General features: G+C 47.2%; 1 protein-coding gene across 6 annotated transcripts in view; it reads left to right on the top strand.

Moving 5' to 3' along the window:
• The first annotated feature begins 256 nt into the window (after window positions 1-256).
• The window catches only part of BMAL1 (basic helix-loop-helix ARNT like 1), a 104,425-nt gene continuing 79,167 nt past the window's right edge, over window positions 257-25,514 (top strand). For 5 of the 6 annotated variants that reach the window (XM_079929439.1, XM_079929441.1, XM_079929435.1 and 2 more), the window contains exon 1: window positions 257-379. The gene's annotated coding sequence lies outside the window, so the exon portion shown is untranslated. The remainder of the gene's footprint in view (window positions 380-25,514) is intronic. The other variant, XM_079929434.1, reaches the window with a different exon arrangement.

The following is a 25,514-nucleotide window of genomic DNA, read 5'->3' as shown; positions in this document are numbered from 1 at the left end:
GGTCAGCGGCCTCTCTAGCTGCCACACAACTGGCCCGCAGGCCGCCGAGCCGCGCGCGGATTGGACGGGGGCGGCCGCCCAGACCGGCTCCCTTCGGGCGCTAGGATTGGCTGGCGGGAAGAGGCAGGTATCCGGGCTCCGCGACTCCTCCATTGGTGGGCGGGGAAGGGGGGTTGGGCACAGCGATTGGTGGGCGGGGGGCCGGGCCTGGGCCGGCGGGGAGCGGATTGGTCGGAAAGTAGGTTAGTGGTGCGACATTTAGGGAAGGCAGAAAGTAGGTCAGGGACGGAGGTGCCTGTTTACCCGCGCCGGACTCACCGCCGCCGCCGCCGCGGGATCCGAGTGGGGGCGCGGGTGCGGGCGCTCCCGGCGAGCCACGGTGAGTGTCGGGCTGGCCGCGGCCAGCGGCGCGGCCGCGGGCACCCCGTCGGGGCCGTTAGCACCCTGGCAGGCGCGGCGCCTCAGCCGCCGCCCGGGGCGCAGCCCGGCCGCCGGGGAGCCCTGACCGACGTGCCCGCTGCCGGCCTTAAAGGGCCCGTGCCCGCTCCCTGCCCCCACCCGGGCCGCGGGGAGGCTGCGCTCCTTAAAGGCGCCGCGCCCGTCCGCCCCCATCCTCACTCGCGGGGGTTGGCGCTGCGGGGTAGAGCGGGCAGAGGTGCCGCAGGCGCCCTTAAAGGGACCGGGAAAGAGTCCGCGGGAATACCCACCTCCCCTCTGCGGGCATCGCTACCTGACCCGGGGGGTGGCGGGGAGAGGAGGTAGGAGCAGCCAGCTGCCTCTTAAAGGGACAGCTCCACCCTTTGGGAGCAGTGACCCGGCTGAGGGCGAGTCCTAGGATGTATCCCTGGAAGGTTCGGGGACCCCCGAAGCGACCATCCTTGACGGCTGCACCCCAGGGGCGTTGGGCGAGAGATGCTGCTTCTGCTCTTCCTCCGCCTCCTCCACTTCCCTTTCGGGAGCCTGCGGGGCTGGGTGGGGGCGGGGAGGGCGTCTCCGCCGGGCTTGGGGAGTCCGAGCCCCCCGTTGCCCCTTCGGCCCTGTCGCGGGTGCTGCCGCTGCACCCGGGTATTCCCCGCCGGAGATGCGGCCGACCCCAGCCTGCGAACTTTCGTCCGGCCTGCGCCATCTGGGTCCTGGGCAGCCCGGGGAGGATCCCCCTTGGGTCTGCGAGCAGGTGCTCCACGGCACGGGGATGTCGCCCGGCGCCCAGGTGTGGGCCCGCCGCCCGCCCTGGAGTCCTGGAGACCGCAGCGAGGCTGGGTTTAGCACGGGGTTTGACAGATGTCAAAGAAAAAGCTTCCCGCTCACGATTGCCGGACGTTGACAGCCAAGAGAGCTCTTGTTTGCTCAGAGGAATAAGTGGAAGAATAGAAATTAATGCCGACCTTGTGGGGCTCGAGTCAGTCACCCCGAGGGGTCGTGGGAACCGGCTGCGGAACCGAGGGCAGGCGCGGGGGAAGGAAAGGCTGCACTGGACATGGGCGTTTGTTGTCAAGTTTGTGCGGGCCGGTGGGGTATCAGGCTGTCCCCCCTCACCTCACCTTTCCCATCCTCTTTTCCCTCCCCTGCCTCGGCCCCTTCCGAGTCACCTAGTGTTGTTTTGGCACTTTTGCGCGTGCTGTCTCCTCTCCCTGCTTACATAGCTACTCCTCGGCAAGGAATTATTAGCCAAGTTTTATCACTCAGCTTCCAGAAATTAGATTCGAAGAAGCATTTCTTGACCGTACGTGTATTTCCAGGATCTTCGTTTTTTAAAAAATCCATAAAAGCTGCCCATTAGCTGCATCTAGTTTCGCACAGTGCTTGTCATTTGTCCTCCTGACATCTGCTGCTGTTCCTTCCTTTAATCTATTTTTATATGACAACTATTATTTTAATTCTTCTTGTCTCATTGATATCAGGATCTGTCAATTGGGTTGGTGGAGTTTTTAATTAATGTACTGGTTGAATCATGAGCTTAAAATAATCATTGCTGCTCCTGAGCAGTTTTGAATAATCTCATGCTCTCCGTGCTTGCAAGATTTTAAAAAGAAAAGAAAAAATCACTGCTGTTAAATTTGATTTCCATATCAATGAAACTCTAAAATATTTTTTTTAACACAAAATTGAATCTTTCACTCCATGCTCTGTTACTGAATTCACTTTACTAATAAGTCTTTAAAACACTTTGTTGAACATATTTAGAAGGCTTTAAAATTTCCTGGGCAGGATTTGAAATTGCCTGTATTATCTAAAGCTGGATCTGTAGGGGCATTTTTGGTTTTGATTGTAGATGTAGCCAGTGCATAATAATAGTAAGTTAAAACTATGGTTAAATTTATACCTTATTCCAACCCCTAGAGTTTAGAAAGAGGGAAAGAGAAAGGAGCAGGTGTGGTAGAAGAGCACTTGTTTGAGAGAATCTCCTGGTTCTAGCCCAGACTTGGGCTTTCATGGCTGTGCTACTTGGGGCAGGTCCCTGAACCTTTCTGAGTTCTACTTGCCTCACATGGAAAGTAAGGCAGTTGAACTAGGTGATCTCAGAGGTTCCTGCTGCTCTAAAGTTCTGTGCATCTCTAAATATTTAATACAGCTGAATTCAGGTTGGTATTTACCTGCTGGAGCCTCCAGAATATCTGAGCTGAAGTCCTATTTTCTTGGGAAACTTAAACAGATCAACAGATGGTGTTTTAAAGAATCCATTTCAAATGATTTATAAAATGATGACTACTCAGGAATTTGTCTGCTATTTGCAGAAGAGGTTCGCCTGCCACAGAGAGGAAAAGGAAGTGGCCCTACTTTCAGATTTATCGCTCCATACCAACGATCTCTACGCAATTTATATACTAGTATAACAATGGACAGGCACTGTAGAAAGACTTGTTAACAAAATGCATAAGCATATGTAAAAACGAAATATTCTGTATCTCTCTTTGATATAAGGGTTGCCTTCCTTCTATGGGCTTTCTTCTATTTATGAGTCCATCAACTCATGGTGGTTGGAGAAAGTCAGATATTAAAGAAACAGTTTCTGCCCCATGTGATGTTACAGTCATAGGTAGTGATTTTCGTTAACATCGTGATAGCAGTTGCAGGGAAGTAATTTTTTACTTCCTTTTTAGACCTCGAGGTTTAGTTAGGAGCCTAGAAATACAGGTATGTCACCCTTCTCCACAGTCTTTTCTCTCATTGCCACTTCATCATAATACCCAGACTTACCCGAGACACCCACCCTGGCTTTTCTCCTCCCTCTGTCTCTAAACAAGACCTGCTCTGACTTAAGCTCCCTCAGCATCTCTTCCTTCCGGCTCAGAATGTCTTGTCCCTTTCCCCCATCTCTCCTCTTTTCCTCCCAGTTTGGAAAACGCAAGTGAATTTCTCCCCTGTTCCCTCTTCTTAGACCCTCAATTTGGGCAGGAGCCTGGTCTCTGGTAGCAGGACCTGGGACTTGGGTTGGGTGGTGTGTCCTTGGACAAGCGCTAGACTCCTCTGACTGCAGGCTCCTCCTCTGTGGTGTGATGAAGGAGCCTGCCTCCTACAGTCCCTGTGAGGATCAGGGGAGATGATGTGGGTAAAACGCCTGGCACACAGGAAGCCCTCCCTCAGTGTCTGCTGACACTCCCTCTCAGTGCTGCCAGGGTCCTGTCGGTCCTGTCACGGGAATATCCTTCGTGCTGTTTGCCCTCAGTCTCCTTACCTACCCTAGAAAAGCCCTTGTCTTGATTGAGGAGGGAAGGATGGAAGGGGAAGAAACAGGCCTGCTGTGGGCCACTGTGCAGCGGGCAGCTTTCATGTGTCTGCACTTGGTGCCCCTGGGCCCCTGTCTCGCTCCCCTCCCTGCCTGGCAGCCTTTCCCAGGGCTGTGAACGGTCACCCCCTCCACTCTCTCATCGGCTCCACTCTTAGCTCCTGCACCCTCTCTACTATCCTTCTTCATACTTCATCTCAAATATCTCCAAAAACTTTAAGTCTTGAATTGCAGGGCCTCATTCTTAGTCCTAAATTGTTGTTCTTGGCCCTTTTGCAGCTTATACCCACCTGTCTTTCCCTCCTTTTTGAAATCTCCTCCTCCCTCAGCCTTTAGGTCACATTGCTTTCTTGGTTTCCTTCCTGCACACCCTAAAAGTAGGTGTGTTTTTGGGCCTCTGCTCTTCACACTAGCCCAGTGGGCTCAGGTCCTGTTTCCGGTCCTGATGTGTCTCTCCTGCTTCAGCTGCTAGCAGGTCCATTGTAGACATTCACGGCAGCCTATTGCCAGCATCCGTGGCCTTGGAGTTACAGGTTGCAAACTGCTTGCAAGCATGGTCTCATTTCATCCTCATGACAGCTGTACCCCTTCACCATCAGGCTGTCCTGAGAGGGACTTTGGTTGGGTGGTTAAAAGCACAGACTTTGGAGCCAGATTTTATATCCTAACTGTTTCTTACTAGGTTTATGACTTGTGGTCAAGTTGCTTTGCTCTCTCTGTCTTGGTGTTCTCATCAGTAAGACTGGAATCACTTTAGTCCTTACCTCAGAGTGTTGCAGTGTGGATTCAATGAGTTAAAGAATTAAAAATACATGAAGCTCTTCATGGAACATAGTAAACGTTCATGGTTGTTAGCTGTCAGTCTTGCTGCTCCTTCTTGCGTCTCCACACGCAGCCCGCCTGGCTGTGTGCACAGGACTGTCCAGTCAAGCTGAAGAGCTGTCTGCTCCCTGGACCAGCCCTTGGCCCGTTCTATGCCTCAGCCTTCTCTCATCCAAATCCTACTCTTCTTTAAGACCCAGCTCAAATGCTTGGTCCTCCTGGAGCTATTTCTTCATTTTGTTTTTCTTCCTCCCCACACTGGGCGGCAGTGTCCCCAGCCCTTGATCTAGCTCTAATTATTGTAGGTACTGCTGCATCCCATATCGTGTTGGGCTGTCTCTGGGAATATCTTACCTGCTGGTTCCAGGCCAAGCACTTTGTGGGGAGTTCATCTTGGTTTCCCCAAATCACAGGCATAGGGAGCCTTCAGGATATGCTTGTCCAATGCCAATTAATGATCTTGAGGAGGAGGAGATGGGGTGGGATAGGCACTCAGGGACTAAGCACATGGAGGGAAGGGGATATACCTGTGGAGAGGTGGGAGCATGAGAGGAGGGATGCAACAGGGGCACGAGTGGGCGTGGCCATGAGTAGTTAGGTCTGCATGGAAGGAGGGATTGAGTTGGGGACCTAAAGTCGGGGAGATGAGATTGGGTAAGCTTTAGTCATCTTTGCTTCAGGAGAACGTTGAGTGCTGGCACATGATGGGAAATTATTTTTATGTTAGTACATGCTGTCCTTTTAAATAGGGTAAACTCATGTTTATCCAGCCTGGTTAAAGAAGGGGATGGATGGTCTGTCTAATTTAATATTCTGGTTAATACTCTACCCATTAGATTTTGTACATATGCTGAGTAAAACATTTACAAGTACTTATGCTTTCAACTACTGTTTGAAATGTGTGACCTGGGCAAATTAGCTAGCTTCTTTGAGTCTGATTTACCTCATTTGCAAAATAGAAATAATAATAATGATGGTAACGGCAGCTAACGTTTATTGAACATTCTCTAAGTGCCAGCAGATATGTTAGTCACCTTATGTTTATTAACTTGTTTAATCCTCATAACAGCCCTATGAGGTAGGTACCATGATTATCCTTATTTTACAAGTGAGGTGGTTTTGTGAACTGCCCAGCTGGTATGGGGTGGAGCCAGATTGGTGCAGGGGGACGGGGGAGGGACGGACACTTCCAGAGTCTGCTGTCTAACCACTGCGGTAAATGCCTGCTGGGAGGAACCACTGGATTTGATCCCGTGTCTGAAGCAGCCGGCACCAGGCCAGGAGCCAGGCAGGCCCGAGGTGATTGGTGACCAGTCTTATTGCTGACAGACATGGTGTATACCTCCTTTTAAGCAGGACTGAAGTCCTCTGTGGTGGGACACAAGGGGTGCACGTCTGGATATTACCCAAGTGTGAGTTACAGGGGCTTGTGAGCGTGCATCTCACATCCTGTTGTACATTTCTGTATCTCTTGCTTCCTCCTGCCTTTCTGCGGCGTTGCTCTGACGTAAGCCTCATGTGGCTCAGCCAGCCCCTCCCCAGGCAGCTTGTGTGAGATGAACCTCCTAACAGAACTCCTCACCCACTGCCCCCGCCGGGCCATCTGCGGAGAGCGTCACGGGGAGGAGACCTTTTGTAAAGTCTCTCACCTCTTCCTCCTCTCCAGCTTCTTACCCCCAAAGACAGATGTCCACAGCCTTAATGTGTACGTATATATAAATATATTTTTTAATGCCAGTTGTTCCCCAAATACATTTAGATAGTAAGGGAAACATTGTTTTATCTCAAGAACCTGTTACATAAAAATGTGTTATATAATGTTCAAATGTATACTGCACGGTGAAATTAGATACTACTTTTTTTTTTTCAAAGAATAGAAAGATAATAAACACAGGCTATACTGAAGGTAATTAAACTCAGATTTGAAAGGCATGGAAAGACATGCCCTGCCCTCAGAGTTATTGTTTTAAATCTCTGTTCACCTTCTTGAATGCTCCAAGTATAGAATGTTTGGGAAGTTGACCCGAATCTGCCATGGAATGCTACTGTGAAATACTCTGGAAGTCGTCTTTTTTGGGGGGGCGAAGAGGGGGGATGTCTCCTGCTCACTTATATCTCTCTCATGTCTAAGCAGAGGGAAGAGGCTCTTTTTGCCTCCCTCATGCTTAGACCATCAAGGTCATATTTTACCCAGTTTTCTGCTCTACCTTCTACTTCCTTCAGTTCCTCCCACATGATGTGGCCAACTTTGCCTTCCAAGAACAGCCCTGCTGCCAGTGGCCTGTGGTTGACACTCCTGTATCCAGTCTTCCAGACTCTCCAGAGTCTGACCCTGTTCCCCCTGCTCACCAGTCCTGCTTCCTGCCTCTACCTCCATTTGCAGACCGAGCCCAGTGCCTGGGGTTCAGTTCTGCTTGTCCCTGCCCAGGCCACCCCATGCCCTACTCTCTCCTTCTGTCTGTCTTCCCTCAGCTCTCTCCCTTGACCTGAGAGGCCTCTCTTCTTGGCCCCAGCCTGCCTTGAAACTCCCTTCTTTGTGAAACTTCCTCTGATGACATTTGTCCCCTTTGCGCTCTCTCTCTCACACTTTTTTTACTTTTGATTGCCAGCCATTCATTCAGAAGCATTGGTACTTCATAATTAGCATATTGATCATATCGATTCCAATTAGAATGGTCAGTTCTCTCATTTTTTAATTGTCTCATGAATAATTATCTTGTCCTCACTTCCCACCCTCCAGTTCTACTCATTGACTCATTCAGTGAAGTTTATTGGATGCCTGCCGTGTGCATAGCAGTGTTCCAGGCACTGAAGGTACAGCAGTGAACAAAACAGAGTCCCAGGGGAAGGAGACAGACTGTAAACAGTTAAGCATGTTAACTCCTGGTAGTGCTAGATGCTAGGTAAGCAACCACATAGAGCAACCACATAGAGTAAAACCACATAGAGTAAAAACCACATAGTGATGATGAAGGAGGTTGCTTTAGCTGGGTCCTCGGGTGAAGAGGTGACATTTGAGCTCAGCTGCAGGAAGATGTGGGGAAAGTATCTTAGGAAGAGGGAACAACCAGTGCAAAGGTCCTGAGATTGGAAGTAGTTTGATTGTTTTTGAAATAAAATAAAGGCCAGTGTAACTGGATTTTTAGTTCCTTGAGTTTAGATGTTTTATCCTCCCTGTAACCCTTAGCTCAGTGCCAACAGCCCTGTAAATACTTGCACTCAAAATTGGAGCATTTGCCCTTGGTTATACATTGTACAAAAAGCAGTTTACCGTATCCTGCTGAGAAGGCTTTTAATAAAACATTATATTGCACATAAACAAATTAAGGGTTTGAAGGGTTTTCTCATAAATATACTGCTAGCATGTATCACCAACTATTACTGGTTTTGTTTTGTTTTATTTTGTTTTTTTGTGGTACGCGGACCTCTCGCTGTTGTGGCCTCTCCCGTTGCGGAGCACAGGCTCCGGTCGCGCAGGCTCAGCGGCCATGGCTCACGGGCCCAGCTGCTCCGCGGCCTGTGGGATCCTCCCGGACCGGGGCACGAACCCGCGTCCCCTGCATCGGCAGGCAGACTCTCAACCACTGCGCCACCAGGGAAGCCCTATTACTGTTTTAATTATGTCTAGTGCAGAGCTTCAAACTTCAGAATTCTGTTTTATATGCACAGCCATCTTAAAAACAGATTTTGTTTCAAAAGTTCATTTGTAAGGCAGTTGATGGAAACTTGGGATAAATTTTTCTATAGAATAAAATGAACTAAATGGTGGTTTGGATCCCAGGCAAGCCCACAAAAGCCATTTAGTGCTGACTCTAGCTGAAACCATACTATTTAGTACTAAAGTGTTATCAGCATTAATTAAGCCTTCTGAAGCTAGACCCCCATCTATATAGCATTAAAGGTCATTTACTACTAGCGTTAATGGGACCCATTTACCTAAGTCACTTCTCCTACTATTTTTCTAGTCTGACAAAAAGGTTTATAAAAGGGATTTTTGCCTTTGTGCCTTTAAGATTTCATTTCATGTGTTATAAATGAGACAGTGGTGTGGAGAGTGGGGAAAACTGTGGGCTGGGAGCTGGGAGAGGCCTGGGCTCCAGTCTTTGCCAGCCACTGACTTGCTGAGTAACTTTGAGTAAGTTGCGCTCATTGAACTTTGATTTCTCAGGTCCTTCTTGGCTATAAAATCCTGTTTTCTCAATGTCACGGGAAAACATGCATGTATTTCATTGTTCAAACCTGCCCTCCAGTAGCTACCTCCACTTTCGTTTTGAAGAAGTAGGTGGCACACAAACAATGAGGAACTCAAGAAGTTCCCATGTGTGGTACCCAACAGTTATGCCTTCGATATGAACCTTGATTTTAATCTGCTATCTCTCTTGACGAGTTGAAAGAAATTTTGTCCTAGAACTTTTGGTCCAGATAAGATTCCTGTGTTCTTCCTCAACTTATCTTCCATGTAATTATGTAAATCATTTTTTCTTGTTAACTCTTAGGGATAAAAATGGTGACTCTGGTTTGTTGCTTTTGAAATATACTTCTAAGTGCCCTTAGGGAATGGAACGAGTTTGCAGGAGAGAGCAGAGCTGAAGGAGTGTGGGATCAAAAACAATTTTAAATGTTAAATGCAAAGCTATTTTCAGTATCCTGCTGGAGGAAAAAAAAAAAATTTTTTTTTTTTTTGAGGCTTTAGATTAGAAGAGGTTCCTGCTCCAAAGGAGAAGAGCTTCAGGTTTTGCAGTGGTGAAAACTACCCGATCCTTTACCTACCACCCCTCCCTTCCTGCTCTCCCACCTCTGAGTTGTTTTTGGCCTCAAGAGCCACATTTGCTATTTGAGAGGTTTGATATTTAAGCAATGCTAGTCTCAGAGCTCAGCTGGGACTTAGGGTGTTAGAGGCTTAGAGTTCAGCTGTCTTAGGGTGCAGAGTGCTACATGGCGAACTTCCCCAGTAGATTCTAGAATGAGGGAAGCCTCATTGGGAGTGACAGTGCACTTTGAGCTCTGCCTCTGTTTGATTACTTGTGAATAGTATGTTTCATTTTTTTCTTTTTCCGTTACTTGAAGGCATAACAAGAGGAGTTGGTGCAAGAAATTGTTGCTCTGCGGATTTCACTTGGGAGCTAGAGGGTGGCATTATACCCAGCGTTCCTCCTTAGATCCTGGAATACTGGCAGGAATTTTGTCTTTTTTTTTTCTCTGCTGTATCCCCAGCAACTAAGACAGTGTCTGCACAGAGTAGTCAATAAATTGTTGCTGAGTGAGTGAGTTCAGCTTGGGAAAACCTCAGCTTTCCCACCCTAACAGTATATAGGCTCATGTGCTTGGTCTTGCAGTGTACTTTGGATTTTAGGATACTGTTTCCTTTTGTCACCTGTGTTTTTCTTATTCTTCAGGTTGGCCAGATATCAGTATCTTTTATTGATGATCAGGACTTAGCTGGCCATGGATGTCCCTGCCCTGCTGATGTTTATCTTTATGTTATCTTTAATTGGCTCCAAAGTACAGCAAATCAATAGCTGAGCCACATCAACTAAAAGAAAACCTACTGCATATTTCTTTGGGTGTAGTACTATACATTTCTTTATTCAGTCAACAAATACCTGAAGGGCAATATACCAGGCACCATGGAGACCCAGAGGAAGAACAGAAATAGTTGTTGTGGCCAAGGAGCCTGCAGTTTTATCTGCAGATGGATAAACCAAGGCCACATATAATGTCAATAAAGTGGTCTAGATGATCTATAACTGCTACAGGAATTCAGAGACTAGAGAGTTCTTTGTGAGTTGCCATGTGAGGGAGGAGGCTTCATGGAAGTGATCAGATTTAATCCAGACTTTTTAAGGATGTGTAGAATTTTGATTCACAGAAAAGGGTAGCACAGGTATTTCCAGGGAGCAAGTGGGTGGGAACACATCATAATTAAAAGCACAGAGGTAGGAATGACCAGCTTGTATTCAGGGACACAGCCTTGCCTAGAATGGAGGGTTCTTCATTTCAGACGATAATAATTGCTAATATATAGAGAGTTCTTATGATGTCCTTAGCACTTCACATATATTACCTGATTTAATGCCTACAAAACCCCATGAAGTAGGTACAATTATTAGCATCATTTTAGAAATGAGGAAATTGAAGCATAGAGTTATCCAGTAACCTGCCTAAGGTCACATAGCTAAGAAGCAGTGGATCCAGGTGTAAAAACCAAGCCATGGAGACTCTTGACCAGTGGAATCCTTTGTCTCCCACTGTCCTCCAGATGCAGGATTTGGGCTTGGCTGGGGGTTTTAGAGTCATGAGCTGGAAGTGGACAAGACTCTATTTAGTCCACTCCTTAGTTTTGTAGAAGAAACTCAGCAACGTTAAGTGGCAAGTCAAAGTTTACCTAGTGAGGTAGAGAGTGGTAAAAACCACTGAAGTTGTTTTATTATGATTATGATTTTAGTGATGTGAAATGATTCTCCCTAAAGCATTAGTCCAGTATGAATGTTCCAGCTGGATTGGAGCAGAGGGACTAACCGCAGCAGAGACCTGATATGAGGCTACTAGCTGAATCCAGACAGAGATTCATCTCAGCGGAGCCAGAACTGGGAATTGTCAGTTATGTTAATCGGCATGGCTGTTTTCAGCTGCCCTTCAGAATTCTAGAGCGTGGGGAACATCTGCTTGTGTGAGTGGCTTTTAAGTATGTGAATCTGCACTGTACTGTGACCGAGACACCTTGATTAATGAATTCTTGAGAAGCAAAGCACCATTATGGAAGTCAAATGTTTAAAAACAAATACCCACATTTTCCAGAAAGGTTCCCTAATTGGGAACCGGATAACCTGCATTCTAGACTGTTTCTGCTACTTACGCACCAGATAGTTTAAGCCAAATAACTTAATGTCTCAAACTGTGGCTGATGCCTTGTCTGTGGAACAGGTATAACAATTCCTGTCCAGCCCCTTACAGTGTGGTTTTGATGCTGAAGTGAGATAAGGAAAGAGTAGGGATTTGGGAAGCGGTAAAGTTGCTCCCTGGTTGTAGGGAGTAGCAGCCGTGGTGTTAATAGTGAAGGTGTACTAGCCTTTCAGGGAGAGCCCGGAGGGCACCGAGGTTGTTCCCCTGCCTCCAGGGTGTGTTTAGGGATGTGGCGCTGTCCACCAAATGGGTGCTGACTAGCCTCATTTTGCTGGTGTAGGGCCGTGTTTTAAAGATGATGATATATTGCACCCTGAGAGATGGGGGGCCAGCCTCGGCATAGATAGAAAAGTTAGACACAGACATCCTAGTTAATCTCTTCTCCTCTGTGCACACCTCTCAGGCTAGTGATGGACAGCTATGAACCAGAAAAACAAGTGTCAGAATCTAGCCAGCTGGCCAGCTGGGCATTCTTAGACGTTTCACCTATCCTGGCCAAGTGATGGACAGCTATGAACCAGAAAAACAAGTGTCAGAATCTAGCCAGCTGGCCAGCTGGGCATTCTTAGACGTTTCACCTATCCTGGGGCAATAGGAAGAAGTCCAGAAGAACCTTGATTAGTTTGGGGAATTAGTGGGTGATTCAGCATGCTGTCCAGGTAATACTTGGTTATAAAGCTTGTAGCAAAGTCTTGATATGAAGGACTATAGATTTGCCAAATCTTAATTACTGTTAGTATTGCATGATGTACTTATTATTCATAATAATAATTATAGCAGTACTTAACCTTCGAGCATTTACCATTCTGCCGAGAACCATGCTAAGTGCTCACATGACTTTTCCCATTTAGTACTCACAATAGCCCTGTGGGGTGGGCACTGTCAGTCCCACTTTCTAGTTAGGGAGACTGAGACCCAGTGCCTTTGATGGTACACAGTGAGTGGAAAAGCCATGATTCAAACCCAGGACAGTCTCACTCCAGAGCCTGCACTCTTACCCGACGCATTCTTCTTCCTCCCTTTTCCTGGGACCCAAAAATGCTTTCTGAATCTGGTTTTGAGGTTTCTGACAGCACAGTGGGTCTTTGGAAGGCATTTTTGGTTGATAGTGGCCATGTCTCTCCCTCCTTCATGGCCATGGCTGACATCTAGCAGCTCTTGCCGGCTTCCCTGTGGCTTGTGAGCAAATGGATGGCAAGGATGAATGTAGCAGATTGACTAACTCTTGCCAGCCAGTGCCTATGGGGGGATTTTAAAGAGGGAAAGAGAGGACTACGAAAGAATTGCTCTGGGTCAGTTTTTCAAAAAGTGGCTGGGTAGTTGGTAGTCTGCTCCATTTTCACGTTGATGCTCATCAAAATCTCACAAAAGCCTTTCCCGAGGTCACGGTCATGATAACAATGCCATCCACCTTTCATGTGTGATTTACAAAGTAGTTTTTACATGTATTGTCTTGTCTAGTCTTCACCACAACCTTATGAGGAGAGGAGTTATCAAGACACATTTTGCAGGCTAGAAATACCTAGAGAATTTAAACTACAGTCCAGGGTCCCAAAGCTAGTCAGTGGCAGAGTCAGGCTTAAACACCACTTTTCTGACAACTTCTACTTTCTTCCCAAGTTCCTCTTTGCTTACTCTGTTGAAGATGTTCTTAAGTGTTCTGATTTACTATATTCAGAGGTCAGCAGGAATTATTGAAGTGAAGTGCTACAAACTACACTGTTACTGAATCAGAATAAATGAAAGGTCATGTGATTGGTTACTGTGTTAGGTTTAATTGATTTGCACCTACTTTTGATGGTACAGAACATACAAAGATCTTCTGCGGTATATTATTGGACCAGCAGCCCTTCTAGCTTTAAAAGTCCCAAGGCTTTAATAGATGCTAAAACATGGAGTTTATGTAATTTCTTTAAAAAGTTGACCATCGAGTTCTTGGTTGGGAACACAAGCTCTTATTATCACATTGTTTCCATGGAGAAATGAGCCTTGATTCACATGATTTCAGCTCTTGGTGCCTTTTCTAGGAATGGAGTAAACTGCTGTAGGAGAGAGAACTGGTGGTGTTACCACTTAGAGCTGTCTCCCCTCCTGTTACTATAGGAGGCTGGTTTGCTTTTCTGGGCCCTCTCAATTTTCCTGTGACCTGAACATAAATCATCTTGGAGATCCTGTTAATTTCATTTTTGAAAAGTTTTCCATGAAATAAACCTGAATGGAATACTTTCTTATATAGTTTTGAACATCCCCTTTAAGGTATTTAATTGGCGACAAGGGGCTTTGCTAAGAGAATGTAGAACTGGTCTCACTCAAGCTTCTTGTATTAGATGGGACACAGAGCAAATTCCTATATTAGGGAGCTCCACAGACACATTGGCTGAAATTGGGTGGAAGCTGATTTCTTTCTCATGTACCAGTTTAGAGTAGATAAGGGTCCAGGCCTTCTGTCTTCAACATGAAGACAGTGGCTTCCACCAAGTGGCTTCCACTTGGTGGTTGAAGGTGGAAGCTTCAGTTTTTACTGTCTCCCAGGGGAAAGGATCAGGGAGTAATACATGCAGTAATTTTAAGGGCAAGACCTGGAAGTAGCACATTCTTTTATCCCATTGGCCAGAACTTAGTCCTATGACTACATTTAGCTGCAAAGGAAGCTGGGAAATATCTTCAGTTGGGAGGCCGTGAGTCCAGCAAAATCTGTTTTTCAGGGTGGAAAGGAGACTGAACACTGGGGGAGGCTAGCAGTGTGCTACACTGTAGAAGGGGGTAAATAGGATCTGAAACTCTTGCCAGGAAAGCTGGGAAGATGCCTGAGTCCAGGGTCAGAATTTAAGAAGGCTTCCAGAAACCAGGACACGTGCAGCCATCTAGAAGTCAGGGCAACTCATTGCTCAGAAACTAGGCACTGGATGAAGAGTCAGAAAACCTAGATTTGAGTCTAGCTCTTCCATGTCATAACCTGGGGTAAAATACTCCAATGAATGTTTGCCTTATCATCTAGAATATGGGAACAATGGCGATGACCTTTCTGTCTCCCAGGCTTAGTGTGAGGATAATGGATGGGGAAGTGCTCTGCAAACTGCAGCTCCGTGGAAGTGGGCACAGCGTCTGTGTTATTCAGTGTTGTTCACCTTTGTGTCCAGAGCACCCAGCCCAGTGCCTGACATGGACACGTTTGTTGAATGAAGTGTGAACTATTATGAGAGGTGAAAAAAAAATGCCTTGTGCTAAGGAGCTCTTGATCCTGGATAGTCTTCTCTGCTAGGTGGAAAGGTTCTTCTACTCTCCACTGGCCAAGGCCTTGGGCCTACATGTAAAACCACGTGCCCCACCAGGATGCAGGCAGACATCAGGGCAGCTCCCAGCCGGGTAGCACATGACACACATGTCCTTGGCAAGGCGATTTGCTTACTCCACAGTTTAGGTCACAGAATACAACAAAACTGGAGATAAGACTTTCGCTTGGATGTCATGGTCCGTGAATTTGAACTGATCATCTTTAAATGGTTTGGTTCACCTGCAGATTGGAAGATAAAACTTTCCCAAGACCATTAAGACTTGATTTTTTGCTTCAAAACAATAAGATACAGTTATAAAATTCTTCTGTTGATTTGAAAAATGTGTGGCTTGTTCAAAATATATTTCTTGAAAATATGATATAGGTAAGAGGATACAAAGATGAGTTTAATCCTTCTATCTTATGGGCCATTTTTGTCTCAGCTGTAGTGATTTTTTTTCTTTTGCTAAGGAAATGGGGGTTCAGTGGAATAATCACTTTTTTTTTTTAACTTCATGAAGGGTTTCTTTTATTCATTTTGTTATTTAATTTGTTTATTCACTAAGGGTAAACTTCTTTCTTGGAAACCAATGGAGTGCTTTTAAGTGAACTTTACTGGAAGAGGGCAGGAACTGAAATTATATTCACGGTGTACACTCAACTCTTAAAATTTCATTCATAGAAGGAGGGAAATGCACCAGTGTTATCAGTGGTTCTCATCTTGTGGAGTTAGAGGTGATTTTCATTCTCATCTTCTTCTCTGCGGTTTCCTATTTTTCAACAATGAGCATGTATTACTTTTATAATCATAAAAGGCCAGTTAAAAATTAGTCCCACAAATTAATACTCTCCAGCCAAATCAAGAGTCTTTATTTTTGGCAACCTGGCCTGGGTTTCAAACCATCATGTTAACTCAGACCTCTCCAAATTATTTTCTGACTGAGGCATTTAGGAACTTGTTATAAAGAGGATGTTTTCCTTTTGGAAGTTAACATAGAAAGCTAAATGTTTATAATGTGTTAGGAAAGATGTCCTGAGTAATGCTCCTCCTGGAATTTGACTAGCCTTTATTACAGTCACTTAAGGAAATGAATTTTGCAGGTTTCCCCTTCGCTGTGTGACTTGTTTTCCTTTATCCTGTATTCCTGTGTCCCTCAGGTACCTCTGGCTCTATTACCCTGGGATTGTGTGACCCTGTCCTTTGTTTTCTCAGGACCCTTCCAGTTCTAGTGTCCCCTCCATCTGTTCATGACAGGGCAGGGCAGGCTCAGGCACAGCTCTTCGAGATGACTGCTTGGTGTTTGAAGCCAGGCAGTCTCCGAGCCATGCATTCATTTGCTATGATCCTGCAATGTGGCAGCCACTGTTCTAGATGCTGGCTGGGGGCACAGCGATGAGCAAGGCAGGCCTGGCCTCTGCTCCCATGGAGCTTTCATTCTGGTGGGAGAGAGAAGCAGTCCACGGAGAAATAAATGATAAAGACAATTACAGATTGTAAGAGTGGCCCCAGAGGTGGTTACATGCGCCCATTTGTAGTGGAGCAGGGGGACCAGAGTTGGAAAGCTTCCAAGGCCTGGCTCCTGCTATGTCCTCGGTACTTTCTGGCGCAGAGGGGTGAGATCAAGGAGACCTCTGGGCTGCTTCTCCCATTCAGTCAGCCTGGGCCAGCCGGGATCTACAGGTGGAGAAAGCAAAAGCTGAAGGCATGAGCCAGGGGCCGGCTCTCTTGGTCCCTCCACCTGCCCATCTCTGGACTGCCCAAGGTGCATGTCTATGTTTTCCAAACAGTGATGAGCCAGTTTGCACATAGGGGTCTGGATTTGTGCATGCCACAACTTTGTCTAAAGATAAGCTTATATTCTCTCCCTAATTTCCAACTTTTAATGAGGACCAGCTTCTCATTGTCCCTCCAGTGGGACATTGGGCTGTCACCTTCGGGCAACTAGTTTTCATTAGCTTCACCCTGCTTCCCCATCACCCAGCCACCCCCAGTCCTTTCGCTTGTGCCCGAGTCTGACCTTTGCATGTATTTGGAAGAATTCACTGAGCTGTTGCCCTTTCTGAAAGTCTTGATGACCAGCTCTCACAGGACCTTTTTGCCTCACTTATCTGCTTGGCTTTTGACTGCCCAGAAAAGCTTGGAGTTGGTCAAATAAAAGTAATTTTCCTGAACTCCCTTGTTGAGCCTTCTTTTATATTATACTTCTCTGTCAGACTAGGACTCAGCCATTCATCCTGCTCTTCGTGTCTCCTCTTTCCGAGAACCGGGACAGACAGGCCCCTCACCCCCATGGAGACTCAGCCCCCTTCCTCTACAGATATTACGACTGCTTCTCTGACCCTTCTCCTCCCATCTTCCTGCTCAAAGATCAAAGCCTTTGAAGCTTGCCACATACCGGTTTGATGCAGTATAGGAAAACTTGAAGTTGTCTGCCTCCTGAAGGGGTCTGGGGACTCACTTGGCTTCCAGAGCTCCCCCCACCCCTCTCCCACCCACAAACTGTGCCGTTTAACCAGAGAACAAGTCATTCATGCAGTGATCATTTAACACTCCTACCAGGGCCTGCTTGGGAGGCTCTCTGTTACTAAATTCGGTTTTCTTGGGTGGGTGGGTGGGGGAGAGCTTGTTACTATTTTCATTCTTTCGGTGTTGTTACCATTCCTGTAAAAATATATCTGCATACATGCAAGTGTATGTGTGTATGTTTATGTATCTCCTTCTGCTTATAACAAAGGCTTTGGAAGGAGTTGACCCTCAGAGGGCCTGGTTTTAACCATGGGAGTGGTAGTGATCCTTGGGAAATAAATCCTTTTGTTCCAAATAGTCGCCAGCTCACATTTGGTAAAGTTTTGTTTCAGCCTTAATTTCATAGTTTTCCCTAGTTTCTGAGATAACTTTGGTCCACTGTATTTAGCCTCCAGAAGAGAATAGTCATTGGCTCCACCCCTTAAATTCACAGACTTGGTGAGGAAGGCCTTTCATTGGCTGCCTAGTGCCTATGACTCTGTCCAGCTCATGCAGCTCTTAGACATCGTCCCCACAGAGAGTGCTGTCCAGAGCTTTGGAAACTCAGAGGGACAAGGCACCTGTTACAGTCTTTCCAGCCCAAGCATATCTGCAGACCTCCTTTTCCTTGGCCACAACGTGGTAAAGTGTGTCCAGGTTGCTCTGGAGTAAGCAATTTTATTTAAAAAAATTTAATCTGAAAGTTGCCCCAAGGTTGTCTGAATGCTGCCCTCTCTCCTCGTGTATTTTGACTGGTTAATATGGTGTCCTGGCCACACCTGCTGAGGAGGGATGGAAGAGGTGGCCCTTCCCCCTGTTTTGAGACAGGATGGCCTGGATGAGGCTGCAGGGATGAGGGAGTCATCCATTCACTCAGCATCACTTGAGGGTCTACTGGTCACCTGGCATGAAGGGAAGCCACTGGAGTGTTGAGAGCAAGAAATAATATCTGATCTATGTTTTTTAAGGACTCTTCTGGCTGCCTGTGGACTGAGGTGGGGATGACAAGCGTGGAGAGGGAGCTGGGTTAGGCGGTGGTGGTTCTGGTCCAGGGAGCAGTGCTGGCTTGGACACTGCTAGCAGGCTTCTGTGTGAGAGTGGCCAGGGCACAGACAGGCCTTCGCTGACTGCCCTTGCCGTTTTCCCCAAGTGTGCAAGCCCTGCCAGTCTCCTGTTCTATGACTGATGCTATTCATTCCACCTGGAATGTACTCATCCCCTGCTTCCCAGCCCTGGCCGATCTGCCACTGCCTAGCTGAGTACCTTGGGCAAGTTACCAAGTCTCTCTTGAGCCTAATCTCTTCATCTATGAAAGAGTGATCATTGAACCATCCTCGTGGGATTGTGAGGATAATACAATACATAGTTGAGTGTGATTATTGCAATAGCCTCCGAAGCAGTTTTCTGCTTCCAACCTTGCCTCCTTACTCTGTGCTCTCTGCCCAGTGATCCTGTGCAGAGGGGCTCAGCTCAGGTCATGCCTCCAGTTCAGAACCCTCTTGACAGTGGCTTCTTGTCTCACTCAGAGGAAAAGCCTTCTCCTGGCCCACAGGGCTTCCCAGTACTTCTCTGACCTCATCTCCCACCCCAGGGCCTGGTGAGGATTTGAGCAGACTGGGTTCTGCGTAGCGCACTGTGGTGCATGTGAGCGGCGCCCTCCTGAGCTGTGCAGTGCACAACTCGTGCGGCTGTCTGCACTGACCCTGCCTGCCCCTCTCTCGCTTCACTCCAGCCACCCTGGAATCCTTGCTGTTCTTCAAACACGCCAGGCGTGCTTCCTGTCCAAGCTCTTTCCACTGGCTGCCCCTCTGCCTCGAATGCTCTTCCCCCAGATACCTGGATGGCTTGTTCATGCAGCTTCTCCAGGTCTTTTCTCTGATGTCACCTGGTTTAAAGTTGTACCACCCAGCCCACTGCCCCACCCCCACGTTCCCTGTCTCCCTTTCTTGCTTTACTTTTCTTCTTAGTGCTTACTGCCATCTAACATATAATACATTTTACTTATTTATCTGGTTTATTGTCTTCTTTCAATAGTTCTGAGGGCAGAAACGCGTGTTTATTTTGTTCACTGCTCTATCCGGAGTGCCTAAAACAGTGCCTGACAGGTAGTAGGGGTCCGTAATGAACGAGTGCATGAGTTTGCAGTAGAGCAAGCGAAGTGCTCGGTGCGGTGCTCAGCAGACAGTCAGCGCCCAGTACATGCTGGCGACTCTTCTGCTGCTTGTTGTTGTTGATGACCCCTCAGGGACAGTTCGGCTTTCTCTGAGCCCTTCCCCAGCCCCTTCTCTGTTGAATTGAATCCTGGCTGCCTCTCTTCCTTGCTGTTCTTCCCTCTGTGCCTTCTCTCTCTGGGTGACATTTGTCACGCTGCATTAGAGAGGCTTATCTCACTCTTTTCTCTTTGAGTTTGAATTCCTGCAACAACTGGTGCATTTGGATTTGTGTCTTTGTGCCCTGTGCCCACTGGTTGGCACGTAGTAGGAGCCCAGGAAGTGCTCATTGCAGGCAGCTGTGGTAGGTGGGATGCTCTCGAATCCATCAGGACCCTTACTAGCTGTCCCGGGTCCAGCATCACTGCCTAATGTTTGCACCCCATCCCAAGGCGGATCAAGGGAGAGTTTGACAACCACTTAAATGATGGAATGTCTAATGGTGTATTTAGAGCAGGTTTGGGGGAAAAGAGGGCCTCCTGTGCATAGTCCTTTGGATGGCAGTGTCTGGGTGACCTGCTTGTTCCATATTTGAGAGCCTGGCCCTTTGGCTACTTAGCCCACAAAGGATTGGGGTCATTCAGTGGAGACAATGTGAGCAACACCAATGTGTTTGGAGGAGGCCTGGGAAAATGAGAGAAAGCTTGAGCTGGCGCTTAGGGGCTTTGGGGTAGGGGAGGAGAGCATGGCTTCTGGAGGTGGCATAAGGGACGAGAGGGCAGCCCCTGGCCAGCCTGGGGAGGGGTGTGGGTGCCTTAGGAGGCCTGATTAGGTAGGTGGTGTGGGCCCCTTGAGGGAGGACCTTACATGCCAGACCGGAAGTTTGGCCTCTTGTATTGGCAGGAGGTGTCTAGACTGGGGATTCTGGTAGGGGTATGGGTAGGAATCAAGGGGGACGGGAGATGTGGGGAGGAGCTCTGGAGTCTTTTTCTCCTGTCCAGAGATGGAGTTGTCTTGTGGAACCCACAGGTGGCACAGCAGTGCCGGAGGTCATGCCTTTAGGGACCAACATTGACGCCCACAAGGGCAGTGAGCTTCATCTGAACCCACAAAGTACAGGAGGCTGAGGGGTTAGAGGCAGGGGTTTGGCATGGACTGGGGTACAAGAGGGGGCTTTTTCTCTTTGGGGGCAACGGTTGGTACCCTGGGGTCCCTGGGATCTTCCTGCCCTGCTCTGGTTGGTTCACCTGTTCATAAGCCACTGCATCTCTGTCAGCAGCTGGGTGCCGACACTTTGTGCAGGGCCAGTCTGCCTCGTCTGTCAGTCTTGTATCAGGTTGCTCTACGGAAGAGCTTTAAACCCAGAGACTGGCAGACTCATATTCAAGTGTCAGCTCAGCCCCTAACTCTCTGTGTGGCCTTGGCCAAGATACTTGTTCTCACTGGGGCTCACTTTCTTTATCTGCCAGGCTATCAGCAAACAAGCGAAATCCCTGTGTTCTAGGCTAGAGCCCCTTAAATCCCTCCTGCCTTGGGGCGGGATTAGCCTCAGAGGCTTAGGAAGGGCCGAGCCCTCCAGTGGGAGCCTGGTGGCAACACTGTGGAAAGGCCAAGGCTTGACTTTAAGTATCTTAGGGGTTTGAAAATTGTTTTCTCACCCAGAGATTGATTCATTCTGCAATGGAAGGGTTCTCTTCTCCATTCCCCTTGCTTGCTTTGGGATAGAATTCCTGAAATGACCTTGGCTTTGGGGTGCCTTTCCTATCTCCCATTCTGTACTCCTAAGTAGGGTCCCTGCCCCATGCCCAGGCTTCACATTTTCCTACCACCAGCCCCTCTGGCCCTGTTTACTGAGATTTTCTCTCAGCTTTCCCCTAATTTTCCTTGCTTCTTACTTCTAACCTGCGACCTAATCTGCCCAGCTGGGGCAACCTTAGTGGCACAAACACATATCCCTACACATTGCATCCCCTTTCCTCTTAAGATGATATCCTCAGCGTTTTTCCATGTGGCTCCCTCGTTTTCAGCATGCTTCTTTAAGATGGCTGCATAACTATCAAGGGAATGCCCTCAATAAGACGTGAGCTTGTTATGGGGCATTTAGATTACTTCTAATTTTTGCTCTTTCAGCTCATGCTGCATTAAGCCGTCTTTGTGTATTACAGAATCATTTCATTAGTTTGGCATTTATCTAGCTAATGGCAATGGCCCAAGATTAGATGGAGAATCAGAATTTTTTTTTCCAAGAAGAATGAGGATATATTCAAATTTTACTTTAAATGCTAGGAAGGTCTTTGTCATGTTTTCCATGAATGAAGAAGCAGGCTAACAGTAATGTGAAACTAGATGTAAGTGAAAGGCTGTGTATTTACAAGTAATACATGGCTTGTTTGTTCTTAAGTGTGGAGGTGAGCCCAGTACATTCTCTTAAGGAGTAATCTACCTGCTCAAATTGAGGAATTATGTGTCCCTATATCTTTGGCACTTTATTTAAAACAATAACAAAATAAAATAAACAATGATCTCTTCTTAAGGATGTTTTTAAGAAGTAGCCTAAAACAAAAAGTAAATAGGATTTTTGAGGGAAGAAAACATGTCTCCCTAAGACAGAGTGAGCCTGTCAGGAATACTCTCAGAAGTGGAAGCAGGTTGCAAACTTGCCAAAAGGTTGGCTTTTTCTTGGCCATTAGGAAATGGCTAGAATGAAACTGAGAAACAAATATGACTGACTTGGTCCCCTGTATTCTTTTTTTTTTTTTTTTTTTGGCTGCATTGGGTCTTCGTTGCTGCACGTGGGCTTTCTCTAGTTGCGGTGAGCTGGGGCTACTCTTCGTTGCAGTGTGCAGTCTTCTCATTGTGGTGGCTTCTCTTGTTGTGGAGCACAGGCTCTAGGCATGCGGGCTTCAGTAGTTGTGGCTCGCGGGCTCTAGAGCACAGGCTCAGTAGTTGTGGCGCATGGGTTTAGTTGCTCCACGGCATGTGGGATCTTTCTGGACCAGGGCTCGAACCCATGTCCCCTGCATTGGCAGGTGGATTCTTAACTACTGTGCCACCAGGGAAGTTCCCCCTGTATTCTTTTTAACCTGAAATCTGTGTTGGCTTTGGGGTGATGGGGGAGGCTTCCCCTGTCCTGCTGATCTGTTGTTGTTTTAGTCTCTGTAGATTGTTATGTAGACCCAGGCTTTAGGCTCTGCATTTCAGCTTAACCCAGCAAATGTTGACTGAGTCTTTACAGTGTATAAGGTTACAGGGGATAAAAATTTGGGGAAAAAAACCCCATGCACCACTGTTTCTGAGGAGTTCATGAACTGGGAGTGGGAAGGTAAGACACATCTAAAATTAATGATTATTCAAGCGAGATTAGGAAGAGGGCCCTGGGAGAAGTCCGCCCCACCCTGTTAGAGAAGGGAGGTATTCCATCTCATTGGACAGCTGGGGTGAGGGAATATAGAAAGGTGTTAAAGAGTGGTTGCTTTTGTCAGCACCTTAAGGCCTGGCTGAGATAGACATTCACAGGAAAAGTGAAAGGCCTGAGTAGAGGAAGCGGAGGTAGAAGGACATGGTGTATGTTTGGGGTTTGGCTGAAACAATGGGCTCATGTAATAGTGGTCATAGCTAGCACATTATGGAGTGTATCAGGTGCGAGGCATGGTTCTAAGACCTTTATCTATATTAGCTCATTTTATCCCTGCAGTGACCCAAGTGAGGTCTTCTATAATTGTCTCCATTTTACAGATGAAGACATAGACATAAAACAATTTATTATCTGTCCAAGACCATAGTGCTGTACAGCTAAGATCAGACCCGGTTGGTCTGGCTCCAGAATATCTGCTTCTAACCACCAAGCTGTCCTGCCTCCAATATAGGGGAAGAACAGGCACTAGAACCAGAAAGGTGGGTAGACATCCTATCGTAGAGGCTTGGGGTACCAATGTTTAGAGGTGCAGAGGTGGAAGAGGGGGCCAGAGACAGAGATGAGAGGGATCGCAGTGGTGGGTATGGGGGAGTTTGTGAGAGCTGTGAGGGGCCACAGGAAGAAGGAGTTTCAAAAAGGGGGTTTGTCAACAAGGCCCAGCACTGCAGAGAGTTCCAGGGGGTGAGATCTGAGAGCAGGTCTGAGCCAGTGAAAGCTGAGAGGGCCTGGGAGAGGGGTTGGTCAGGCTGCAGGCACAAAGGGCAATGGAAGGGTTCTGCAGGGTTCTGCAGGGTTCTGACTGAGGTGCTGCTCACTCCAGGATGCTGTGTATTTTGAAGATGGTGAAGCAGGTGCAGACATTGGCTATGATTGTCTGTGTCCTCTTGTCAGTAGAAAGACGAGAGCATGACAGAGAAGGGCAGGTGAGAGCTGGCACTGCTAATTTGGCAAACTCAGTGGCTTTTCTGCAGCCTAATGATTTCTGAAAGCTATTTGCTATGCTCAGGCACAAGTGTGACTGCCTCATCTGAATGCTGTAGCGATCACTGTTTTTCCTGGAAAATTGGGCCCATGTAGGCTCTGTGTGTCGTTTATTTGAGTTCCATTTTTATAGCCTTATTACCTTGTCCTCATGATGCAAGAGGCCTCTCTTTTCTGGAGCTTTGCTGTGAAAATTGTTTCTTAAAAGGCACAAAGTGATCTCTCATCATTGGGGTTGTGCTCTCTCCAGAGCAGTGCTTTTCTGCAGACTTTTCATCACCCCTGACACCAGTTGTCATGTTTTTCTGATCGTTTGCAATTTACTGAGAACTTTTAGGCTGCTCTTGAATTTCACTACCTAGGTATTTGCCACGATTTCTTCTAGAAGAGTTTGTGCATGTAAATAGTCCATTCAGTTTCTTCCTCTCTGATAGGTGTCCCTACCAGTGACTTTGCCAGCACCTGACACCCAGTCTTGTCCTCTGGCCTTGAGTTGACAGTGCTGGTAATTAGCGTGTATGGAGCCTGAGCTGTTTCCAGGCACTATACTGAAAGATTTATGTTCATGATCTTAATTATTCCCAGTCCCTATAAAGAAGGCACTGTTACCCCCATTTTACAGTTGAAGGAAATGAGTCTTACAGAGGGAGAGTAACTTGCCCCAGGTCACACAGGTAGTAAATGGCAGAGTGGGCCTCCACTCCAAGGCCTTTCTGACCTTGGAGCCCATGTAGTCCATTCATTCATTCATTTATTCATTTATTCATTCATTCAACAACACATGATTGTCTACAACATTCCAAGCACTGTTCTAGACCCAGGGGATACGACAAAAAAAAGCAAAAATTCCTGCCTTCAGCTTACATTCAAATTTGGGGAGGTAGAGAAAAAAATAATAAATAAAATATACAGTACGCTATATGGTAATAAGGACTGTGGAGAAAAAGAAAGCAAGGCAGTCAGCTAAGAAGCGTTGGGAGCATTTTAAATAGAGCAATCAAAGAAGGCCTCATTGAGAAGGAGACCAAATTGTTAGGTTGAATAGCAAACAGCCCCCCAAATCTCAGCATATCAACCCAAGAGAACTTTTATTTCTCATATAGAAAAGTTCCAATGTGGCTGCTCCTGGTTAAGCAGGCATCCTTCCTGGTGGTTATTGAGGGACCCACACTTCTTCTATCTTGTGGCTCTGCCCTCTTCAAGGCCCTCAGATTCCTTTCCATTCAGCTGGAGGGTGAGGAAAAAGAGAGAGGACTTTGTGGGGAGGTTTTTGTGGGCCAGTCTGGAAGAAGCATGCATCCCTCCCACCCAGAACTCAGTCACACTCAGTGTACTCCTAACTGCAAGGAGGGCTGGGAAATGTAGTCCAGCCATGTGCTCACAAGGTAAAAAAAAAGGGTTTTGGTGAACTCATAGTGTAGTGGTGAATGAGGGGAAGAAGTGAGTCGTGGGTTTAACTGGGATAGAGCATTAGGCATGGGAACAGCAAGTAAAGGTGGCTAAGGTGGCTGGAGTGGAGCGAGGAGAAGATGAGGACATGGTGGAAAGTGAAGGCAGGGAAGTGAAGGGGGCCAGGCCATTAAGGTCATTGTCAGGACTTGGTTGCATTGTGAGTGACTGATCTGAGTTGCATCATGAAAGGCTCACCCTGACTACTGTGTTGAGGGAGGACTCAGGGAGAGAAGTCGAGTCTGTTGCCGTTCGTTACCCAGTGAGTGGTGAGAGCAGCCAGGTCC

This window comes from Stenella coeruleoalba (genome assembly GCF_951394435.1).
Source record: "Stenella coeruleoalba genome assembly, chromosome: 8".
NCBI lineage: Eukaryota > Metazoa > Chordata > Mammalia > Artiodactyla > Delphinidae > Stenella > Stenella coeruleoalba.
Note: the sequence above shows the minus strand (reverse complement) of the source record. Positions and strands in the feature narration are given on the sequence as shown.